Source organism: Prinia subflava, chromosome 4, assembly GCF_021018805.1.
Source record: "Prinia subflava isolate CZ2003 ecotype Zambia chromosome 4, Cam_Psub_1.2, whole genome shotgun sequence".
NCBI classification, from domain to species: domain Eukaryota; kingdom Metazoa; phylum Chordata; class Aves; order Passeriformes; family Cisticolidae; genus Prinia; species Prinia subflava.
The window spans coordinates 14,906,537-14,931,938 of record NC_086250.1 but is presented as its reverse complement, the minus strand read 5'-3'; positions in this window follow the sequence as shown (position 1 = coordinate 14,931,938).

Sequence of the window (25,402 nt, the reverse complement as noted above, 5' to 3'; positions counted from 1 at the left end):
ACCACCTAACCTTTGAGCTTACAGCCCTGTAGAGGGTGCAGGGGGATATGGGTATCTCAGAGGGGAGGGATATTTTCATCAGGAGTAGCACTTTTCCTGTGGCCAGGAAACCTGTGAGGCTAAAGGAGGCTGTGGCAGCTGCAGATCAGCTCTACCACTGGCTGGTGCTGCTTTTGTAACAGGGAGTGGTCACCCCTGAGCCCATGGGCTTGACTCATCCATTTCCACTGAAGGAATAGATATCCCCGAGGAGATCACCAGAACAGTGGCAACTGAGTGGGAGATTCAGGGAAGCAGCTGCTGAACAGTCATGATCATTTCAGAATGAGATTCTACATGGATTCTAAGACTGGGACTCCATTTCTGATTCAGAGGAGAAAAAAAAGTGTTATAGTGTTTTTCTACATATTGTCCTGCCCAGACACACTTTTGTATAACAAAATCAATGTGGAAAACCTGTTTCAGGTGGCAGCTGAAGATACAGAAAACAAGTAAACTTTGGGTAGATTTGAGCCCTTTCTGAGTGCTTGTTCAGCAAATATATTTACTGTGAAAAACTTCAATTTATGTAGAATGCCCATATTTATCTGCACACCTGTTTTCTATCTAATAAAACTATTTCCTCTCTGATAATTGATACGTGCACATGTGATTTGTCTTGAATATATCAGTTTTCAAGAGCACAGTTTTGCTTCCTGACATAAAAAGTAGGCTTTTTTTTAATTATTATTTTTTTAATGTCACTCTGGTCCCTCATTTCTCTTGCTAATGGCACTCTGAGCAATCTCCTTTCTCATTGTGGTAATGATTATATCCCGCCTGACCTCTAGTGGTTTCTTCCCGAAGTGATTCTCCTGCGTGCAGAGAATACAACACGAAGAGAAGCTAAATGCGGTTTCGGGAGCATGCCAGCGGTGTCCCGGCGTGTGTCAGCCGAGATGTGGCCAGCAGGAGCAGGGAACTGATTGTCCCCTGTGCTGGGCACTGCTGAGGCCACACCTCGAGTGCTCTGTCCAGTTTGGGACCCTTGACTACGAGAAATATTTGGAGGTGCTGGAGGGTGTCCTGAGAAGGGAGGTGGAGCTGTAATGGGTCTGGAGCACAAGTCCTGTGAGGAGCAGCTGAGGGAGCTGGCGGTGTTCAGGCTGGAGAAGAGGTGGCTCAGGGGACACTTTATTAGTCTCTACATCTCCCTGAAAGAAGGTTGTGGCCAGGTGGGGTTTGGTCTCTTCTCTCAAGGGAACAAGCAATAGGAGAAGAGGAAATGAGCTCAAGTTGTGCCAGCAGGGTTGAGGTTGGATATTAGGAAAAATTTCCTTACTGAAAGGGTTGACAAGCATTGGAACAGGTTGTCCAGGGAAGTGGTGGAATCACCATCCCTGGAGGTATGTAAAAGACCTGTAAATGTGACACTCAAGAACATGGTTAAGTAGTAGGACTTTGCAGTATTAAGTTAATGGTTGGAATAGAGGATTTTAGAGGTATTTTCCAATCAAAATGATTTTAGGATTCTATGATTCTTTCTTTAAGGTTGTTGCATGAAGGGTTGCATGATTAGTTGCATGTGATTAAAGATTTGAAGCTCACTGCATGAGTTTAGGCCTATCCTCTACACATCTTTTGAGTTGAAATAATGCCTATCCAACTTTATAAAGTGCTTTAAGATCTACGGATAAGTTTTTCACGGGTTTAGGTTGACTTGATCTAGCAGAGATAAAGAGGTTGGACACCAAATAGAAGCTATCCTGACCTAATTTTACAAAGCAGGAATGACCTTGTGGAGCTTTGTAAGAGTGTGTGTACTCTCAGTGTGTTACATCCATAGTTATCACACACCAGTGCCTGGATACTCAAAGGTTATCTCTATTGCTTGTAAAATCAAATGAAGCCATTATTGTAATTATAGGTCTTATCTCTGTGCAGGTAAGCCCATCTGTTTGCATGCACATGTAGATTATGTAGAAACCTGTTAGAACATATTTCTGCAGGTTGAATCTACATGCAGATTTCTGCTTGCTTTAATCCTGTTTCAGCGGGTGCACAATCAGTCTGACGTCCTCAAACCTGGTTTTCTTGTGAGGATTAGTCATGTTCCTTTTCTGTGAATTTAAACCTTTCATAACTGTCTGCTTACTTAACAATTGCTATAACAAACAGCGGATGAAGCATAAGTAATTCATATTCACCAGAACAGACATGTCCATAACCAAGTCACCTGAAAAAGGAATGGGCAGGTATTCACACCGCTGTTCCAGTCACTCTTGTCTCAGCAGCTCAGCTCTGCAAATTCCCAGAAGCTGCTGCACTTTTCCATCCAGAATCTTGCTTGTCATGATAATAAAAAACCAGTTTTGTTTTTCAGTATGTACGTAATTCTAAAAACTGATCACTGGTTTTTCTCCCAGAAGAATGAATGTGGCTTTAGAGTGACTAGTGGCAGTGCCTACACCAATTTCCCTTGGTAATGATTTTAGCATAAGCAGTTGAGCTTAGAGATGTTGACATATTTCTTTTAGCCTGGCATTGTTTGCTGTCTGTATTGCAGATACTAAAATTGGTAGGGGAAGCCTTCCTGCATTTGGAAGGGGTTTCTGGTTGATAGCTCCACCAGATTCTGTAATGGTGTAAAATCCCAGTGCATCATAGTCTGAACATCTGAGAGGGAAATAAGGTTTGCAATGCAAGTAGGGAGAGAAAATAGGATAAAATATGGGAATGTACTCTGAGTACCAGTAAACAGATTTTTTTTCTTTTCTCTGGAGCCTATCCCTGTTCTACCCAACTAGTTCTTTAATATATTAAATTTTAAATTTAATTTTCTGTTATTGAACCTCTCATGGTTGATGAACCAGCCACGGTATTTAAAGCATTACCCTAGTAAACTGCAGGTTTGGAGCTGAGCTGAATGTTCTCTGTAATATTCCACACTACCATCAATGGGTAACTGTTCCATTTGCCTACAGTTAGGAGAGTTTTACTCCATAACCATCTGATATCAAAAGGGTAACTAATGCTTGAAGTCAGCATCACAAGAATAGAATCTGAATTAAAGCTCTATTTAATAAAAAAAATTAGTGAATGAATCATGACATTGGAGGCATGAAACTTTTGTATTCTATTGGCAATTCTGATATTAGCTACTTTTGTAGCCTTGGGCTAGTAATATTAAACATATTCTGTCAAGACTTTCTGAATCAGGCAGTTGTGTAATTGAATTAGCTGTGCAGAGTTTTGACCATCATAAGTTGGTTTTGCCTGCTCAAGATCATCATTAATGAGAGTAGATTAAAAATGCAAGGTCAAGCACTCCTAAATTAGGGTGTACCAGACATATTATTGTCCTTTTTATGATTATTAACCAGTGCCTAAAATTTAGCAAAATGAAGAAGAATTTGGATAATGAACAGTTAGCCTTAATTAAAATCACAGCTGCTCTAAGAAAAAAAATATATATATACAGGAAAAGGGTAAACCCAGCTATAGCCTTGCTAGGTAGCAGTGATCCCAACTGTTGGGTTTGATGGAACTGAGGTTCACTTTCTCAGAAGCTAAGAGCTGGATTTGATCTTCACTGATGTCTAGAAATGATTGCTTATTTTACTAGTGAACATCATATAAAACACAGTATTCCCTGTCCATGATTCATTATGTAATTATTCATTATGTAAAATGACACACTGCCCTTTGTTTGGGAGTCATATATATTTTACTGCTGTCTTTAAAAGAGCAATTCCAATTGAAGGAAGCAGAAAGAGTTAATTTATATGTCAGCACAGCACCTGTAATGGGATGCAGATGGAAGCTTTGTTCTGTTATTCTGTCAATAAACTGCCTGTGCCTTCTTCAAAAAGACAGATTCTGCATTGCCTTCCTGTCAAAGTGGATGGAGGTGGCAGTTAGCTCAAGCTCCCATCCTTAAAGCAATGTTAGAGTGTTAATTTTGGAGGAGTCATCACTGTAAGAAATAATTGGAGATATTTTTGGGGAGTGGCATAGTGATTTTATGCCCTTTCAAATGAGATGATACCAGACTGTGTTCATCTGGAAGCTGTTCTGTGTGGGGGTGGAGAGGTGAGAGAAAAAAGGGATGGTGCAGGATCCTATCTGAACCTCAATAGGAAAAACAAATGTCTTCATAAGAGAGCTGCTTTAATAAGACAAAATAACAATAAGAGTATGGATGGCCAGTAAATCCTATGTCCCTTCAGATTCTTGTCACTCTGTGTTTGTGGAGAATCTGATGGAGCCTGGACAGATGTCCCCATAGCGCTGCACGGAGCAGAACAGGAGAGAGAGAAGCTCTCCCTTTTGGTCATTCAAGCTAGTACATAATTTCCTTACAAGAATAAAACCTCTCTGTTCCTACAGGAGGCTCTTATGAGAACATCTTGCTGCACTTTTAGTTAAAGGCAAGGCCAGGAACGCAGGTGATTCCAGGGCTGACTCCACATGGGATCTGCCTGCAGGTTCCAATGAAAGGAGGACATGGAGATGCTCAGAGGGCTGGAGCACCCCTGCTGTGAAGACAGACTGAGAGAGCTGGGGTTGTTCAGCCTGGAGAAGAAAAGGCTTCAGGGAGTCCTTAGTGCACCTTCCCTTAGCTGTAGGGAGCCTACAAGAGAGCTGGAGAGGCCCTTTTTAGAAGGGCATGTACTGGCTTTAAACTGAAAGAGGGCAGATACAGGTTAGATATTAGAAGAGAGGGAAAGATATGTTTAGACTCTCATTGCCGTAGCTTCTCTTCAAACCTGCAAACCTCAGCGGAGACCAAAGACAAATTGTTTTATGCAGTATTTTGCCAGCACAGGGACTGAGTAACTAACCCCAAAGGACTCTCATTTCTTTCCCTGTTTTTCTCATGGCATTACAGAAAGCAAATTGGGATTTTCTTCACCTATACATGCACATTTTCTCCTGTTTCCTGGTTTTGCTTTATTAGTATTTTCTATGTCTAAAACATTTTTTTCCTGGCTAAGCCTTTCAGAGGTGGGAGAATCTGTAGAAATGGTGTTTTTCTATAAAGCATTTTAGATCTGACAAGCTATAGAATTTTCATGCAGTTTTCTATAGAGTTTTAATATTTGTTGTTTCCAGATCAGAAGCTAGGATTTCACTCCATACATTACAAACAAACTCCAACAAAACTTCAGGCATATTCTTTGGAATGGATGGAACATTTAAAATTTTCTCTGTAATAGTTCCAAGGAGTGAATTATTCTGAAAAATTAAGTGAAAAAGTGACACTTGCCATTTAAAAAAATCTATTAAAATAATGATAGTCTTCAAACAAACTGTGTACAAATTTTACTGAACATCCCAAAGATATTAGGGGATGCAACATCTCTCCTTTAGCTTCTGCAATTTCAAGGTAACATTTCAATTCTTACTACAGGAATGGAAGGGATCAAATAGCCACAAATGACAAGGTACATTATAAAATCTGCAATGATTGCCAAATTTTAGACTTCAGCTCTCTAGAAAATCCATATTTGCTGTCAGGTTCAAAAAGCAAACTGATGTGCGTGAGGAAACCAGGTTGGCTAGGACCAGCTGGGGAAGGTGAAAATAACGCTGTGTGTTGTCACTGTCACTTGTGGCAGACCGCAGAGGACTGACAAGCAGGCTGTGTGTGAAGGTCAGCAGCACCACCGATTTCTTTGTCCCAAGAGCAGCAGTGGTGACTGCATCCACACATCTGTCAAGTCTTGGCCACTCAGCGTGAGCTTCGCTGTGTGACTTCTCCTCCACTCCTCCCCACAGCAAGAGCTTTTGTCTCTCTTTGACAGGGCTTGTCTCTGACATTTTCTCCTGATAAACCTACCAAGGGCAGCTGAGAAGGAGACCACCTGTGGAGTCATGGGCTGAGATTATAAAAGGGAGAAGAAACAGGGACATTGTGTTGCTGCCAAGGCATTGGTTACCTGTCAGACCTGGTGTGAAACACTGTCCTGCCTGGTGGCACAGTCTGCATCCAAAGCCCAGGGCTGTGGCTTTTCCCAGCCACACAGTCTGAAGGGTCAGGAATACCTCTTGTCTGACAGGAAGATGCATTGCTCTCTTGCACCTCAGAAAAAGGAAATTAAAATGTCTGTGGGTGCCCAGCAGAATGGCTGAAGGCATTTACTGAATTTGGTTTCTAGCATGAAATTTGTTAACTAAAGCATTTGTTTTTGTTTCCCAACTGAAATCTCATTTTAGATGTCCTTGGCATCTGAAAGTATTTACATCCCACTTATAGACTGTGGTTAGAACCATCTCTAGGCACTACAGATCTTTAATCTGTGAAGATATTTTCCCCAACCATTATATCTATGTGATATGATAGCTGTTAAAGTTCAATGTAGAAAACAAAGCTCAATTTTAAATAGGAGCTTTGAAGAGGCTATAAAATATATAATGCTATTTTGTGAATCAATTTTTTATATAATACAACTTTTTATATACTGACAGGCTTCCTTTGATCTATATTTATTACCTGTCACTTGCCTTGAAATGAGAAATATAACAACTTTGATAAATGGATTTGAAGGGTTGTCTAGTTTCATGGTAGCTTCTCTAAGTTACCATTACATGCTTTGCTGAAGTGCTATTTGGCAACTTTCTGAAGGGATATCTGTGGGCTCTGGGCTAGTAACATTCTCTTTTCCTTCATATGGATATACACAATGTGGGAGGCAGGAACTGTTTCACTTTGCTCTGTGCAGACAATCATTAAAGTGGTCCAGAATTCTTTTCATTGGCAGGTGGAGATCACTCATTGAAACCTCTTCTTCAGACCTTTAGAAATTACCCTGAGTCACTTTTTTTCTTAAATCTGAGGTGATCCATGACATTTAGTTTTATCCTGGGCTGAATTTCTCAAACAGAATATAAACTTACACCCTTGCTGCTTTGCTTATTACATGATAGACCTCAGAGCTTCTGAAAATGTCTGTATGACCTGACCCAAAGATTCATGTACCAGCGGGAGTCCTTCCTCTCTCATGTATCTGGCTCATGGGGATGTACCAATGGTACCATGGTACCATGTACCAATGGGAATGGGGATGAAAGAGCCTGAGAAGATTCCATATGCAGGCTGTGACCCTTCATACTTTGGGATGCATCCAGAGACTTGCACCTAACAGTTTTAGGAGAGAACTAAATGCTATTATTCCTTCAGCCTCCCTGTCAAGGGGTAGAGGGTTGGGAAAAGTAAATAAGGTACTTATCTGGGGAAACAGTCCAAAAAACTAATGCTTTCAGATACTTTCTGTACTTTTGTTTCAGCCAAAGACACTGTTGTCTTCCTCTCTGGTAGGAAAGGACTGTTTTTCACTATGGCAAATTACATTCTCTGCTGTTGACCCACCATTTATCTTATGCAGATAGTTAACATTTATATATATATATATTGCCACTTTTGTCAGGACAATTTATTCTTCACTATGGTTCCTTGGATCTCTTTTTCTTCCTCCTCACCAACATCCCCCATACTATCACTGGCTAAAACACCTATCTCTATTAATCACAGTAAGGTGTGCGGATTTATGGTGCATCAGCTGTACTTTTATGGTACCTGCTTTATGTTTGAGTCATCCATCTCAAGACTACTGACTGAAGCAGGACAAAACAAAAATATAAGTACTATTCTAAGCACTCTGCAACTGAAATAATCCCTTTTCAAAAATACTGAAGGAGATTGGCAAGGATATGGCAATGAAATATAAGGTCATTATTGATCATAATAGAGAGAGCTGGGAGGGGAAAAATACTGCCTTGTCTAGGTGTATTCATATATAACAGGCAGGAGGGGAAGCCAGCCTTCTCAAACTGGAAACAGTAAGCTATTTTTTCCTGGATGGCTCAAGTGGGAAAGAAGATTCAAATTGTAGACATAAGTTTTTTGAGTGAATGTATTGTAGTAATTGCTTTTTTTTTTCCTTTGGTCACTGATTCTCTGCAATTTCTCTTCTACTTTGCAGCAGCAAGGTTATTTTCTGTAGTCTTTTGTTTTGCTTCCCTATGACATTTTTTGAAAGCTCCTTACTTAACCATTTCTTTATGCAATTCCCAGTGGTTATTCTGTGAGGAGGATGGGCTGTGCTCTGGTGGGCTCTTAAGCTGCTGCAGCTTAAAGGGCACCAATAACACAGCCTTTGTCAGACCTCAGCTGTGCTTAGGTTAACTGACAAAAATATTTGCCTTTGGAATGTAAAGTTCAGATCAGCTACAAAACATGTTAATGTGCCAATTCAGCAGGGAAGAGAAGCGTGACCTTCACCATACATTCTTTCTCCTGGTTTTTAAGATCTTTCTTTATCCTTGCTGAACTGCAGGCAAGGAAGTTGAAATCTGCTGCTGAATCAGGGTCTGTATGTGAAAGATAGAGTAATAATGTGACTATGTTGGAAGCTTATGTAAAATCTGGAGGAAAAGGCAAGAAATTCCTTTTGTTACTGTTATGTTGTTGTCACACAAAGCCTGTTTTTAAAAAGAGTGAGTGTGATGCATCTCCCAAAGGGCAAATCCAATGACAAGGTTTTCCTAGGCTTTCATTGTATTTGCTTGGACACATAGCAATTTGAGACCCAAGTGAATAATTCACAGCAAACAATTTATCTGATGAGTTTTTCTTAGATCATGAAATATCTATGAGCAAATTGTAGCTTCCTAGTAATTATTTTTAGATAAGTGCACTTTTTAAATTTTATCTTTCAAGCTTGTGATTAACAGAAGTGCTTTAAATACAGACTGTGTTGTAATTGGTCATTTAAAGTTGGCAATTTGTGTTTTATGACTCTTCAAGATGCTCTTTTGCTTCCATTGTTTCATTCTAAATGTGATGGAGACACTCAGTGGGCCTAGAAGTTTGGGATTTTCCCAAAAAATTCTCCTCCATCACCTGCCTTTTAATGTTGAATAGACTAAATGTGACTGTTGTATTTGTATGAAGAAATAATGAAAAAATCTGAAGGGAAACTATGATAAATCTACCAGAGATATGACTGGCACAATTGTTGAGAGAAGGCTATCAAGCCTTCTTGATGGTACCCTATCCATCTACCCAGTAGGTTATATTTGATTTTCCTGCTTTGAAGATATTTTTTCTGTCTGTCAGTCTCACTCTTTTCCCCCTGCTTTCCACACACACACACACATCCTCCCCTCCATATCAATAATCTGTCTGGCTAAAATCCTCCTGTAACACAAAACCAAGAACAGGCACAAACATCACTGAAGTGAATTTCATTAAAACTATCAATGAACATTGGTGGATATCTTTTTCTTGCACTCTTTTGTTTAGTTCTTGTGGTAATATAAAAGAGCTGCGTGTGTGTCATGGCTGGACAAGGCATGGAAAGATATTGAAGCTTATTGAAAGCTTCTTCTCTTAAAAGATATTCCATCCAAAAGAAGAAATTTCCAGCTAGAGGAACAAGAAGAGGAGCAGAAGGAAGGGAAAGCAAGATTATTTTGCCAGATGCTCCCTTGCAGCTGATTGATTACATGGAGTCATTCTAATGCAATGTATTAACTTTTCCAGCTGTGTATGTCCCTGCCTAATGTGATAGTATAACTGCAAGTGGGAAAGAGGCCCTGGGCTTGCAGGTTCAGGTAAGGATTCAGAAATCTAAGGATCAGCCTTTAGTTATGTCTGAGATACCTTTACTATTTCAGACAAAACCTTTATCATCCCATGTCTGCATTCTACATGTGTAAGACGGATGTCTACCCCTTTTTCTTATCAGCTGACTTACCTGCATTCTCTGCAGTCCCCATGGCTAGGAACTATTTCTAACACAGATCCGTCATTTTAACAGTCAGAGTTGTGGGTTAATTAAGTTGATTAATTAGCAATACACCTTATTTTCAAAGCCTGTCTGTCAGCTGTGCCAGCTTAGCCACCTTCAATTCAGGAAGAGTGCAGCCTTCCCCATTCTACTGCTTTTGGCTTCTCACCATCACCTGCATCTGCATGGGACCTGGTTCATCTCCTACCCTCAAATCTGATCTATCCTTTACTCAACAGGATATCCTGAGAGTTTCTCAGCAAGGGAAGATCCTGCCACTCATTTTCCATGTGGGGCAACAACAGTAACTAATACAGTGATCAAGCTCTCTTCTAAAAGCCATCTAATATTTTCTTAGAATAAAATGTTTTAAAGAAAAATATATCACAAAATCAGTAAACCCAAAATATGTGTGCCCCTTTTCCCCAAATCTTAATGTTTCCTGGATCCAAGAAAGCTGATTATCCTTATGTTACCTCCACAGACTCTGCCTGCCAGCATGGCATCAATTCTGGTAATTGACCTTCCATTCCCTCTTCTGAAGTGCTTTAAAACACATTACAGTTCTTTTGATCTACAGCCTGCTGATTTAGTTAGGAAGTTGATTGCTATCTGCTGGAGCTGGGATGCTTGAAACTAACAGCTTGTCTGCCACATCCTCGGCAGAGTGAATCTCTCCTGTCTTCTCTTGATAGGTTGTGTAGCTTTTCTGCATGCATTCCGAAAACCCTGAATCAGTTTTTAATCAGTCTGTTCCTGTAAGGCTCAGTGATGCTTCACTCTAAGTCTACAGTAACTAACATGTGGACAATATTCCCATGGTAACCTGCAATACTGCTGCTATGACTGCATATAAGGAGTCCTTTTCAGTTCCTTCACTGTAGCTTATCAACCAATGGAAAAGGCTGTGCAGGGAAGTCTTTGAGTCACCAACCTGGGAAGTCTTTTAAATTGATTTCTGGAGAGTTTTGATGGGTAACCTTTAATTCCTGTATTGTGGTACGGTGAATAACAATCCTTCATTCACTTTATTGACTGCTTTAATTATGTTGTAAATCTTTATCTCAGCTTCCATCATCCTGTTGAAGGCTTCTGTCCTCTTTAGCATCTTCTCTCAAAGCAGATTCTTCATCACAATAAACATCTTAGCTACCCTGCTCCGTACCTTCTCTAACTCTACTACATCCCTCTTGAGTTGCAGGGATCAGAACCTATCACAGGACTCAAGATATGGGCAAGCAAAGGTTCTAACAGTAACAAAAGGATATCCTTTGTTTTGTTCTCAGTACTTTTCCAAATGATGTCAAACTTTATTTTTTTACTGATTTGCTGACAGCTGTTTCACAATGAATTGATGGTCTCAACTCTTTCTGGGATCTTTTCAATGAGCTATGTGTCAGTTCAGATTTTGGTATCCTGCAACCGTGGTTCAGGTTATTCTTTCCTTATATTCATTGCCTTGCATTTGTAGTAAAACATACTTGTACTCTTACAAAACACTTTTCTGTCACTCTAATTTTTGAAGTTTGAGTTCTGCACTATTGACTGTTTGATCACTTGCAAATGTTTCAAATCAGGAGACAGCATTCCACCAGAAAGAATCATGTTCCTTGGTGTGTACAAAGCCTGCATTTTTCTGACTGCCTGCAGAAGTGCAGGAGCAGATGGGAAGCCACACCTGCCATACCTTTTCAGGACCATGCTTTTGTGCAGGGCTTGACATTCATGGCCTCAGCAGTTTGACGTAACACAGCTGCTGGAAAATTCAGCACAAAAGCAACTACACTTATCCTCACTTCTTTCCATGGAGCCAGAGAAAATTAGATCATGTCTGTGCAATGTCACATTAGTTCTTCTAACACATTATATCGTGAAAGCTAAGCACAGCACCTTTGAGTTAAAAGTCATGTTCCATACTTTGCTCTCAGCTTTATTATTCTCTGGGGCTTAATTTTTACCCTCAATATTATTATATATAAAACTTCAACTGCTTTGATTTTTAAGACAAGCAAAGTGCAGGCTTGTAAGTGTTGAGATGAACAGGATCCCAGCTGCCATTTTAGCTTTCATCAAGGTTTCCATGAGTACGAATATTCCAGTTCTTACCACAGGTGGGTAAAATTCGTCATGCTGCCGTGTGAGTTTCGCAAAACACAACAGATGATGCAAAGAGAGCACATTTGGGTGTAACATGCTAACCCTCACAGATGGCTTTGCAATGGTTAGCCTAAGTCAGCCCTGCTTTATGGGGAAAAGAGATGAGCTAAGCAAGCTTGTGATCATGGGGAAAATCTCTGCTGTGTCCTAAAATGCAACAGCCTATTGTAGAAACTATTTTAAAAGGTCCAGATGTCTTAGCTAGCAGCTGAAATTATGCCCCTTTATGCCTTAATGCACATGAAGTTACTGTCTAATGTTTTTTCTCTATGGCTTTAGGGGCTAAATTTCTCAATTTTTTAACAATCAGCAGAAACCACAGCTTTTACACCATAAAGGAATTAAATGTATGCACTAACTTAATGAATGCATTTCCAGTGACATTTGTCTTTGATGAGCCTGCAGCAGATTCATAGTCCAAAGATGTCTTTTGTTCAGAATGACATGCTTTCTAGTTTATGACAACATTCTACCACCCTGCGCTTTAAAATTAGCAGGTGGAAATTTTCAGAGCCTCAGATGTCATTTAAATGCCTAATTTTGACAGAAAATAAATGGGAATGAGTTATACAGTTGTCATTCATGCCCTTGAATATTTTTTCTGTTCTTATTGGTCTTCATAAATTGTTTGGCTAAATCTGCTGTATGTTTAGAAAGAGGTCCCAGGAACCTCGTGGAACTTCCCACGCAAACGGGCACCTCGTTATTGGCCTGAACAGAAATTCTTGGCAGGATTTTATGTTTCCACAAGCTGCACTAAACCAACAATCATGGCTTTAAATATGGGTCCGGAGTGCTCTGGAAGATGCTTTCCAGGCTGCAATAGGGAGTTGGGCTGCACATTTACTGTCAGCAAAGACAATGAAGCAGGTCTTAAGAGTGCCTTTGGGTGTTCTGAGAAGACAGCAGTAAGCACACCCCTTGGAGCCATTCCCTGCCTCATTTGTTATTGCTTTGTCAAAAACATTTGTCAATGAAGACTGATTTTCAAAAGAACCACATTTGGGAGTCTGGAAGTAAAGAGCTATAATATGAAACATCTTTATAGGTAAATCAATCTTGTGGCCTAATCAACTGAGCAGCGTCCCTTTAGCTTCAGCATCAGAAATGCTGCTGTATACTAATCTGCAGAATTTTTGTTTTTCTTCTTTCTTAGGGATAACATGTTCTTGAGTAGTACTTCTTTTGGAGGAAAGACAGGCATGTATAAATAACTCTGCACACAGCAGAGTTACTTAAAAATGTAACAAAAAAGGGCAACTAGAACCTCATTTTAACTCTAACATTCAAGTAAAAGCTTTAAACATAGTAATTAATGATGGATGTGTCTGCTTTCTTAAATATACTTAGAAGAAAACAGTAAAAAATGTAAAAATTAATGAGAAACATTCAGCCTTACCAGCTTTGGTTTGCCTGCATGTTATCTTGAAATGCATAACAAATGTTATTGATTTAAGTATGGTTGGGGTACTAATTTTGGAGAATTTAATTTTTGGGTAGATATTACTTAGACTTTAAAGGCCTAGACCAGAGAAATATTACAGGTGCTTAACCTATTCTATTCTATTCTATTCTATTCTATTCTATTCTATTCTATTCTATTCTATTCTATTCTATTCTATGCTATCCTAAATTTCCTGTTTTGGCGCCTAAATGCCTCTCTGGATCTGGTCTCCAGAATCTTCATCTAAGATTTACTGAATGAATAAAGGTCTTTCCATTTTCCTATGAAATTGTAGTCTTTCCTAAACAATACATTTGGACAGAACAAGTATATAGTTTACTTTAAATGCAAGCCTGAATCCCATTGCATATGTGATTAATTGAAAAGATGAGTTTAGCTGGAGCCTAAAACTAAAGATGTTTCTCCTGGATTAAAGCTGTAAGAAATTCTACTGATGACATTTATCAACATTTCTTACTTAGAAGTATAAAATGGGATGAAAAAGATTTTGAGACAGCTGCCTATTCATCCTATTTAGAGCTAGTCTGCTTTACAAATTTGGGGTTTTTTTCCCCAGAACCCACAGTGCAGTCATAACTACATTGTGCTGAAGGAAATGGCTCCTTAAGTTTATTAGTCTTGTCACTTCAACTACATAGCCTAATTTTATGTTCATTTGAATGCACCTCATCAAAGACAGAACAAGATATCTCCTACAAATTAAAAAAAAAACCCTAGTACTTTAATACTCACTGATCCATATAAGATTATAATAGTTTCACTTATAACAATAACCACTTCTCTGATTTATAGGATTTCTTTATGCTGTACTAAGATTAAAATTTGGAATTTACCTTCTTATGGGAAATACTATAAGTCACTACGAGTAATTAGGACAAATTCTGCATTGCATTCCATTGGTAGCCTTCAGAAATTTGGCCCAATTTATTGCTTTTATTGGTCTTTCTCTGCTTTCCTACCTCTGACTTCTGAAAGGACTAAAAACTCTTCACAGAGGTAGAACTGCAATTCGGAGTTAAAAAAGTTCACTCACAGCACTATTGAGAAAAGCTACCTGGAGGAAAGTGAAACCTGTGCATGTTACTTACACCAAAGTCCTGAAAAGTGATCATGAACAAGACTTCAGTGGCACATGGGTTTCTACCTGTTCTATTAGGCAAAGCAGCCATAACTGTCTAAATTTAGATGTCTTCATGTAACCTTCCCAGGCACTTTAATGATTTTATCCCTTTGCTTGCTTGGCTTTTGTTTCAGATGTTTGGAAACTGTATTGTGTCTGACCACTTCAACATGGGAAGAAAAAATCACCATCCAACTAAGCAGAAAAGAATATAGTCCAGGTTAGTAAGCAGTGAAAAATCCTACTTTTCCCAGCTTTCCTATCACCATATTAAATAGCTGCTGTGTATTCTGATAGATGCATGAAACTTCAAGCCCAGATCTGCCCTTTCCTGCTTATGCATCCTGGTCCAATATTCATCAAGGCCTTTTCATCAATCTCATTTAGGACTGATAATTGCATATTCTCCAGAGCAAAGATGGTTTTATTTTTGTAGATGTCTGAGCAGTGCAGCTTGCACCTAAGCTACTTCAATAATGAATGCTCATCCTTATAGTCACCTACTTGCATTTTCTTCACAAGGCTAAAGAAAAAAGCTGTCTGCAGAAGCCTTTTGACTGCAATAAAACACTGCTTCATGTCATGCAGACATCTTTGCTGTATGTAAAGATGAACAATTGTCACTTAAGCTGCTTCTACAAAGAAGAGATATTACTTACTTCCAGAGTGAAATGACAATTATTGAAATCTTAATAGTGAAATCTCCAGTTTGCAGGTAATAGTAATTCTGTTAGAGCAGATGCCAGTAGCAAAAATTAAGTTGATGGTTTTTTTTTGGACTGCATTTTTTCCTGGAGAAATGTTATAGATCATAGCTGGAAATTAATAGGCTTGAATAGCAATTATTCCAGCTGCATAAATAATAATAAAACCAAATATTATCAGCCAGTGGTGTATAACTGAATATCTGTAAATATATAAACTTCATTGCCTTGTATACTTATATAAGTATATACACTTTAAATATGATTATATTTTGTTAAACAACATATGATTATATATATTCTAAATATTCATAGTTAACGAAATGTTAAGGCTGTGAAAGCTTCTAAGATTCAAAAGCCAAAGAAAACCTTGTTTAGTTTTTTTCCTTTTTTCTTTGTACACTTGCATTATTACATCACATCTTTTTATGTAGTCACTATTTTTATGCTAATCTGGGTGGAAACAAAGCTCAGGGAATTACTCAACCAGAGTGTGATATCACCTCCTAAAAGTTTTCCAGAAATAGAGATTTCAAAAGCAATATTGTTCTGCTAGATTTGCTGAAGAATTGTCTGTAGAGGATAAGAAACATTTACTGTTTAACACCTGTAACTTTGTCCTGGATAAATTTCTGTTCCTTTGGCTGTGACTGCTCATATGTATGCAGGTAGTGGGAGATACTGTAGGGGAAATAGATTACTTCAGGCTAATACTTGAGATATTTATGTAGACAAAGAAATTGAGGGTTTTGTTCCTACTTTGCTGGAGGACAGTTGGAGTGGGAAGAGAACGGAAAACAAGTTACCTCAGCCTCATAATCCAGTTATATATGGAGATAAAAGGAAATGTTGCTATAATTCAGTTAAAAAATCTATCAACAAAGAGGCATAAATCCAGTAGAAACAAGACTACCAATTTTTTGTCCTTGCAATAAGATTTTTTTTTCATGGGAAATCCTAAAGAAGAAAAAAATTGCTTATTCAATGACTGGACCTAATACTAATTCAGTTTTCACTCTTCTAGTTAGTTGTTTGGTGGGATACTTTGAGTCCTTCTCTCCCGTCCTCTGATGTAAAAAGAATTATCCATTTTCTTGGGGTATTTTCATGACACGGCCATTCCATTAACTTAGGACTTCACACTCCTTCATGGATGTGGATGTGCAACATCTCAGTGAGTTGAGGAGTGTTTATCACACACATCTAACACAACTGCAATGGAGGTAGAGGGATGAAGCCCCACAGTATTTAGTTTTGGAGAGTCATGCTTACTGTCTGCCCATACATTTCTTGTTGTTTCTTTCTACATCTTTCCAAATTTTTTTGTGGTAACATCAGATTCATACAAATGTCTGATTCTCTGAGGAAATGATATAACGATATGTGGTTTGGTGGGTGAGACAGTGTTGACCAGTACTACAGCATATGGAGTCTATTTTGTCTATTTTTTTGTCACTTTTTCTTTTCCCACAGGAAAAGGATGTGTCACAAGTAATTTTGTGGCACAACTGATTTCCTCTTTGTTTAAAGCTGACTGCCTTCCCCTTGCAAGCTAAGATATTGTGCCAATTATACTCACCCTTCCCTCCAAACCTGACCCCCATGAGTTGCATACAGAGATCAAATGATGAATATGTCTGGAAAGATGTTGGAGCACCTGATCTGAGATCTGTATATTGTTGTACAGCCGTGGTGTGACAACACTTTGGTTGTTTTTGTCTCTGTGCAGCAAATGAGATCAACCCCACTGTTTGCTTTAATTAGCTACACTTAATTAAAAGATGACCTTATCTCTGTGAAGAGATTCTACCAACACCCATATTAATGCATCATCTTTCAGTCCCAAATTCTACAAAAGCCCTTAAACACATGCTCAGCTTGAGCTTTGCTTCATTAAAGTCACAACTCTGGATGTTTCTCATCCTTTCCTAATGCTGGGTTTTCTCACAATACCATCCCTTGCCACAAATCTGGACCTTGCTGAGAACAGGGACTGAAATAATCCCTGTGTTTCCATAATTAAAGAAAATAGATGAATTATTTTCTTGGAGGGCTAGAAGAAGCATCACTGTTCTCCCTATTTGCCTTGTATATACATATTTTCACACTGACAGCTCTTGTGAAGAGGAGCAGTGTGAGTCACACCTGTATCAGTCAGTGGAGACAGTTTCTTGGACATGCTGCAGAGAACACAAGTGTGATCAGAGGACAGCAACAGAGCAGTTAGTGTGTGGTACCTGGGGATGGTCATAGGATGTAGAGAAATGGAATGGGAATAAAAAAAAAGAGGAGCAGGGAAGTCAGAGTATTGTAAGAATATAAGTAAAAAAACCCTCAAAGGCACTTCTATATACTTTTTTTATCAAAGTGTAGAAAAACTTCTGCTGTTTTGAGCTTCTTTGCTCTTGTTCTAAACTCCTTGGTCTTCATAATTATCCTTTAAAGATGAAAACACACTAAACTGTTGATTGGCATGATTTTTTTGTGTTTATCTTCTGTAACTAGTAGGTATACTGGAACTGATTTTCTTTTCTGTTTGTTGCTGAAACATGTTTAAAAGCTGTCAGTTTTGCTGACATTTCAGTTGGAACTTTTTCCCCCAAATTATATATTATTGTAATGTTTCAAATTTTTTTTTGATGGTGTTGGAATATTTGGGGCTTTTCAATCAAAAACAAAGTTTGGAAATTAATGTGTAGACATTCACATAAAAGGCTTGATGCTGGGATAAAAACAACAAAAGCTTCTCCTTTATGAAAATAAAATATTTTGATCCGTGGCCATTATTTTACTACTCTGCTGCTCACCAGCCTGTGTTTATTTCACAGCACAGCTGTTTCATTTGTAGTTCTTCCTGCTGGTTAAAAAATAAAACACAGTGCCACTCAATTAAACCTTTTCTGTCTGCTACCTGCCCTGCTGTTCACTCAGTTCTTAGTCACTTAACCTTTCCCTTGTCAGTTCCCAGAGACTACGCCCTCGAACACAATGAAGGTTTCTCATGAGTTCCACCTACGCTGATGCTGAGGTTAGAACTGTAATGGAACTCATTTGCAGTTTTGCTGAGGAGTAAATTTAGCCCTGGCTGTCACTAATGTTCGTTTATACGAATATATGGAACAACCTTGGCTTTAACTGAGTGTTCAGTTACCTGAAGAGTAAAATTGTTAACCTGTGTGTTTGACAGACTCGTTGGGCAATAGCAGGACCACACCACGTCTCTACAGGCAGGACAATCACAGTCCTTCTGTAAACAAAATTGGTGAGAGTCAGACACATGGGTAACAAAAGCAGGGCTCCAGTCCAATTACTTTGAAATCATGTTCTATAACTGAGTGGAAGGCAATTTACTGTAGTTGAAGAACTTATTTTCCAACTTCTGAGTAGCAAATGTACCCAGTATGGACAAAGGTAATGAGATCCCTTTTGACTTTTTGAACAAGTTTTCCTGTTCTCTCTTTCAACAATTGCAGATGATATTTTTTTATCATTTCAGTTCTGGACTTCTCAACAAAGTAAATCCTTCCCAGTCCTAAATGAAGTCAGTGAGAGGATTTTTTCTGTATCTAGTGATCCGTGACACTATATGTCGAGGCAACATTTTAACTGTGGGATCAAATTCTGTGCTTACTGTGACTGATTTTGCCACAAATTCAGAAAACTCTACAGTAGATTTTCCTCACTTTATTTCTAGCTGTCTGCAATCTGTTGTGTAGCACTCCAGTATACATTGATGATTAAAATAAAGCAGAATACCCTTTCTTCAGCATTTTTTACTAATTCTGATATCTCAACCATGTTGAGAGACACATAGAATATTCATAGGAAACATCTTTTATTTTTCATTTATTTCACAGAATACTTAGAAATTGTATTTTTTTTCAATGAACTTATGAGCCTTTTACTGTGAGGATATGAATAAGAGTACATACACACAGAGGTTTATTAGACTCCATATGCAATTTCAGTTTCAGGTTTGTCTCAAAGAAGAGCTGATCATGAACAAGATTCAAAGTGCCAGCAAAGGTTTTTGAGAGTTTCCTAGACTAACAAATACCACTGAGACCAATTGCTTTCTTTAAGCCTACTTATCAAACATTTAAAAAGCATTCAGAGAAATGTCTGAACTCCTCAGAAAATGAAGCAAAACCAGAAACAGATTTTTCCCTGAACAGATTTTTCCCTGAACAGATTTTTCCCTGGTATGTCAGCAGAACAAGCATTAGCCTGTCAATAACCTGGAGATAAGAAGGTTCACAGGAGGATCTTTTCAGTGCCTATAAATATCTCATGGGAGAGGATGAAGAGGACGTAGCCAAACTCTTCTCTGGAATGCCCATTGAAAGGACAACAGGCAATAAGAAGAAATGAAAATTCAGAAAAGTCAATCTGAATGCAGGAAAATGTATTTTTGCCATGAGGATGGTTAAACACTAGAACCAGCTTCCCAGGGAAGATTTAAAGTCTCATCAGTGAAGCTATTAACAATCTGACTGGACACGACCTCAGGCTGCATGCTGTAGGACACCCTGCTGGAGCAGCAGGGTTTGACTGGGTGATCTCAGGAGGTCACATCCTGTCTTGACTGTTCTATATGCAGTAGCCACTCTTTGAGTAGACACTCAAAGATGCAGCAATGCAGGAAATCTTTTGGTGTTCATAGAAACCCTAAATCTTCTTCAGATTTTGGAAAATGAGACAAGTGTGTGGAAGAGAGTCAAAATTGTCCAGCATTTCTGAAGTGGTAACAATATTCTATTTAATCAGGGACAAAGTAGAAAATTGACTGAAGCCAAGCCTCTGAGTTTCTGCTAAATTCCCCAGACATCCAAACAGTTTCAATGATTTTTGTTTCTTGTCCTAAATTAAATCCAAGTCAATTCAAATTTGTGATGCCTGCCTTTTTGACCATTAGAACATTAAGGTGAGTAATGCCTCAATGCTTTCAAAGGATTGCTTTGCACTGCTTTCTTGTTGTTCCTCTTGAGGATCTCTTAAAAAGCTACAGGGTAACTGGCTTGCTTTCTAATGCCAGCAAATCTCAAGTATTCTGTCTAGAACACTTTCAAAGGTGATAAGAACTGATGCCAGGTCATCTCATCTTTGATAGCCAGGTACATGTCAGGATAGTCACGTATCCCTAGGAGCAGCAGAGGAATCCTTTACATTCCAAGGGAGGTGGAAGGAAGGCTGTTTGCAGGTGTTGAGGGCTAAACCAGTAAATGGGCCCTGGACAGTGCTATGATCTGGTGCACTGGAACACCTCAGAAACAATTGAAGTGCAAGGGAAGAGTATGTTGGATATAAAAAGCTCTTCAGACACCTCAGGTAAAAAGCGTAAAAGTTTAGATAGTTCCTGAGTTAGGTGGCTGCTGAAGGGGTTTTTAAAAATTATTATGTTGGAAAGGAGTATTAACAGAAGCAGTTATGCCAAATTCAGATGCTTACATCTTACTGCATATGAAACTAAATGACTTGTTAGAGTCCATGGAGATATCGGGGAAAAATAATACTGGATCTCCTGAATTCCAACAGGGTCGCCTCATCATTTTGGCTGATGTCACTGGAAGTGAAATCTTGTGTTTACAGCCAGAATGATCAGAAATTGCAGAAGATTAAAGTAGCCAAGGTATCCATACTCTTGGAGTTCTCCTAAAAAATAAACATTTCTTGAATTCATTTGTGGTCCCCATTTTGGCACTGTTGGGAGCTGCACTTTGAGCACTTTCTGAGGAAATGACAAATGGTGGGTTAATATCACTAAAAATGAAGACAAGTATTGTGATTTAATGAAGGCCTTTCTTTCAAAAAGTATTAGAAAAGAGCATTTCAGAGAAGTGTTACAATCCCGCTTTCCAGAGAGTTTTGAAGCTTGAAGATTTCATTACAGTTCAAATCCAGTAAGAAGTTGGTTTACACGAGCTGCTGTGCTTGGCACCTTGTCTGGAAAATCCAGAAGGCTGCTGGGAACGTGGTGTTTGCCACGCATTTCATCTTTGCCCTTGGCAGCAGGCTCCACTGGCAAAGTAACTTTGAAATTCCAGAAACCACACAGAAGATACATACACATCTTGTAGTTTGTGTTAAGAACTCGAGTGCTACAGAAATAGAAAATATTAAAAAGTCACAGCAAAGAAAAGGAGGAAGGGCCTCCTTTGCAGCTCATCTTTTAAGCCATGCAGAGATCATTTCAGTCTGCAGGACTGCAGTCCTTAGTCAGATAGAAGAGCTTGGATGCTTGCAGCTGAAAGGAGGTTGTTGCATGTAAGAGCAGTCTCAATAAAATTATTCTCTAATTTCATAAGAAGTGAGAATAAATTTTAAAAATTGCTCAAAAGTTTCCAGTGATTTGATCATTGTTTGTAAAAAGGAGTTGAGCTGTTGCAAGTTATTTTTGTTCCTTTTTTGTAACTGGTCAGCTGGTATTTGTGACCATTGAAAATTTTTAGCAAGATGAGTGGCATTCAGATGAAAGACCTGTGAGCGGTATTGCTGATTTTTTTCCCAACATCTGGAAAATTCATTCTGCTATCCAGTCTTCCACTCCACCTGCAAAACAAAATAGACTTTCAAACAGAGTTTGGTCTGGTCAAATTTATTCTTTCTGATTGTCTGTGTCTATGGAGACACAGCATTGATATAAACTGGTTATTAAGGGATTTCTGGGCTAGGAATAAGGTGGAGGCTCTTGTTTGTTCCAGAATAATAACCACCACACTCACCCACAATCACTGATAAAGATAATTCTTGATGCAATTAAGGGGCAAAAATGATCTTTACTTTTACAGTTTTGTGTTGTTACAGTTTAAACACAACATGCTGCACTGTGAAATAATTCTCTGTGGTAATATTAAGCAACTACTTCCTCTTTTGGTTTTCACAATTTCAAACTTTCACGGAGTCCTCATTGCTGTTTTCAAAGAAGAGTGACTGCATCTTGAAGACTTTCTAATCATCTAAATCCACTGTACCTAGTGATTTCAGTTAAAATCATTAGATGATTCAGATGGAAAATAGAAATATTTAAGAAGTAGAAAAATGTGAACTAAGATGGCTGAGTGTGGCCCTGACTCTTGTGATATTTGTGACATTTCTGGTCATCATCAGCCTCAGTGACTGATGTAACTGAAGGACTTAAAAAGAACTAAACCAATAAAATATTCTCTACCACAGCTGCAGGAGGTTAAATGTATTAGGTAGCTGCCTCAGACGGGCAAAGATAGTGAGAGGGAGAGATAGAGGAAGGACAGGCTGGGTGCCCTATTATTAATGTCAGGGAGGATTTCTCTTGTTGCTGAGTCACTCGAGACAGAGTCCAGGCTGGATACATTACTCATTCCAGAAGGACTAAGATGAGGCTGCCTGGTACAATCATTGCTGTGGTCCAGAGGTCCCTGGAACTTTGTTTGAAGCAACGTTAAAGAAGGGTTTGTGTTATTTCTAGACCAGTGGCATTATAGCAACATCTGCAGCACAAAAAGAAATCAAGAACTGGGGAACTGCACTGAGCAAACGCAATGTGTTTAAAAGGACTCGGGGAGCCAAACATCTCAGAGTGTCTCATTATGTCCCTCACCATCCTCACTGAACTGCCCTTGGCCTCAGGAAGACTAGAGGAATGTTTGGCTGCTGGCATGCCTCCCTTTTGATCATCATGCTGAGTGATATTTCCTCATACATTGTTATGCCTCTGTATCTGTCAAGAGATATCTGTCTCCTATCTTGCCTTAAATTCATTTCTCTGGAGTCAGGAGCAGGTTGAATAATTAGCTCTGCATGGTGATCTGGATCCATCACTACTGGTTCTTGTTCCTGTAGCATACAAGGGCAGTAGTCCTTCAGTGAGCAAGGCTGAGACTGTGAACAGCCAAATGGAAAGGGAAGGAAGCCTTCCTGTTATGAAACACATCTCTATAGCTTCTGACATGCCCAAATGGTCATGCAAAATCTCTCTGCTTCTCATCAGCCCACTTATGACAGATTTCTGTTATTTCAGTGTCCCTTCACTAGGCTTAAAAATAAAAGAAATATAACCCACATTAGCTCAACTTCTTTCCATGCTTTGTAGATCAGATCAGACAACCCACTCTATGAAAGGCATTTGACTTCAAGGTTGTTTTAGAGAGTAATGCAATTGCTAAAACAAGAATCAACAGTGATAAATTTTCAGTCTTGTTGATGAGTTTTTTTTCTTGGGATCTCATAATTGCTAAAGAACTTCCTGAAATGAAGCCAAATTTAGCTCCAGTTTCTTTTAAACTTTTCTCTTTTATGGGGGGAGGGAGTGGAAGTGGGTATCTTTTATAATTTAAAACCAGAAGTACTTAAGCATGCACTTGCCTTCTTGGAGTTGTTTGATATAATTTGGGTTTTAGGCATGCATTCAGTTCAACAAAGACATGAGTGGAAGATGCTGTCCTAAGTTTCAGAAGGATCCATCTTATCCAGTTGAGTTACCTGGCTGGCCTGCCTAAACTTCATAAAATCGATTTGTGCTATGAAAGAGAATACCATTCCCAATCAGTTGTAGAACAGAGCTTTAAAGAGCAACACTTTTTCTAATACAGCCAAATAATACATCTCCACTTAATCAGTGCAAAGACTTTAGTTTCAGGGCTGCATGAAACACAGTCAAGATGCAATATGGTAAATTACAATTTTTGGCTTTTCATCACTGGCAGGAATTCTTTTTGGTCAAGGGTTATTGTACAGGTAAATATTAATTTGGATGACAAAAGGAAAAATTACATAGGCATTCACTGTAATGTGTTAACTACTTTGAAAGTACATTGTGATTATGTTATATTGAAGTAATCCTGCTTGGAGAATTACTGCATCACCTGAAAATTCCCTGAAAAAAATTAATCCATTAAACTTTATCCTCTCTAGGGCTCCCTATTAACTATGTTCACCGTGTGGAAGAATATGTTAAATCCAAAATATTTTCACTACTGGTATTTTAATCAAGTGAGAGACATCCCTCATGGATGCTTAACTGGAGACTTAAAAATCTGCATTTAAATTGATATTCTAAAATATACAACCCAAGAGATTGTGAGTACCTTTTTCAGTCATATTGTACATGAAGATCACGATGCTCTAACTTATTTGTCATAACTTACTAGCTATCAGGAAGCCAAATTGAAGATTTAGATAAAAAGAGAAAAATGAGATCTGAGAAAATATTTCGCACTTATCTTTCCCAGCATAAATATCTGCACAAAGTGTAGCAAAATGGTGAACTGCTAATTGTACAGAAATTTAACTGATATTCACCTCAAACTGGTGCTGTCCTCCACTAGTATGAACTGGCATCACTGGTATTGAGCCAAACAGCACAAGTTTCTGTCTCACGGGAAATATTTCCCTTAGCATTTTCCTGTGTTATCAAAATGTTTTGAGGCATTAAATGTTATCCCTTGCAATGAGAAAGCAGTTATGTACTTGGATCTGCAAAGCAAATCCCATTCCCCAAGTGCTTCCCAGCATCACCCCTGGTCCTAACGACAGTACACATTTAAGTGGGAAGGAAAACCAATTCTATTCTTCCAGGACTTTCTTTAGTTAGGACAAAACAAATCAAAACCCAACCAAATAAAAAATCAAACCAAACCACAGCAACAGAAAGAAAACCACCATAGCCCCATAGCCTTAATCTTCAAAGGGTTCTGATATCTTCTTCAGCTGGTGGCTTGATCTGTTTTCCATAAAACCCTAGAATGACTCCACAGCAACATCAGAGCTCCAGTAGTTTGATTATTTGCTGTATATTGGTGCTTTCACTCCACAATACAAAAAAGTGCTTGCATATCTGAGGACTGGAATGTCAAAGAACCTTCCATCATCAAACATGCACTTAGGAAAAAAAGGTAGTGTCGCCCAGAGGAAGGAAATTGTGTTATGTCTAGTTAATAAAGTGTATCTATTAAAGATGTTTGAGCAAACAAGTGAGCCACTTGAACAAAACTTGGACACTGAGGACTGATTCCTTTGCCCTGAAACAGTGCTTTGAGAAGAATACAACATTCAACAGCAAGCCCAGGTACCAAAGACTTGCCTGGATGTTTTTTGAGAGAGCCATGAGAGCTCTGCACTGGTGGGGTGCTCAGTGAGGGCTGCAGAATCCATCTTCCCATTCCAGCAGCTTCTGCAGTCCTGCCTGAGCTCCTGCTGCTGCTCTGTT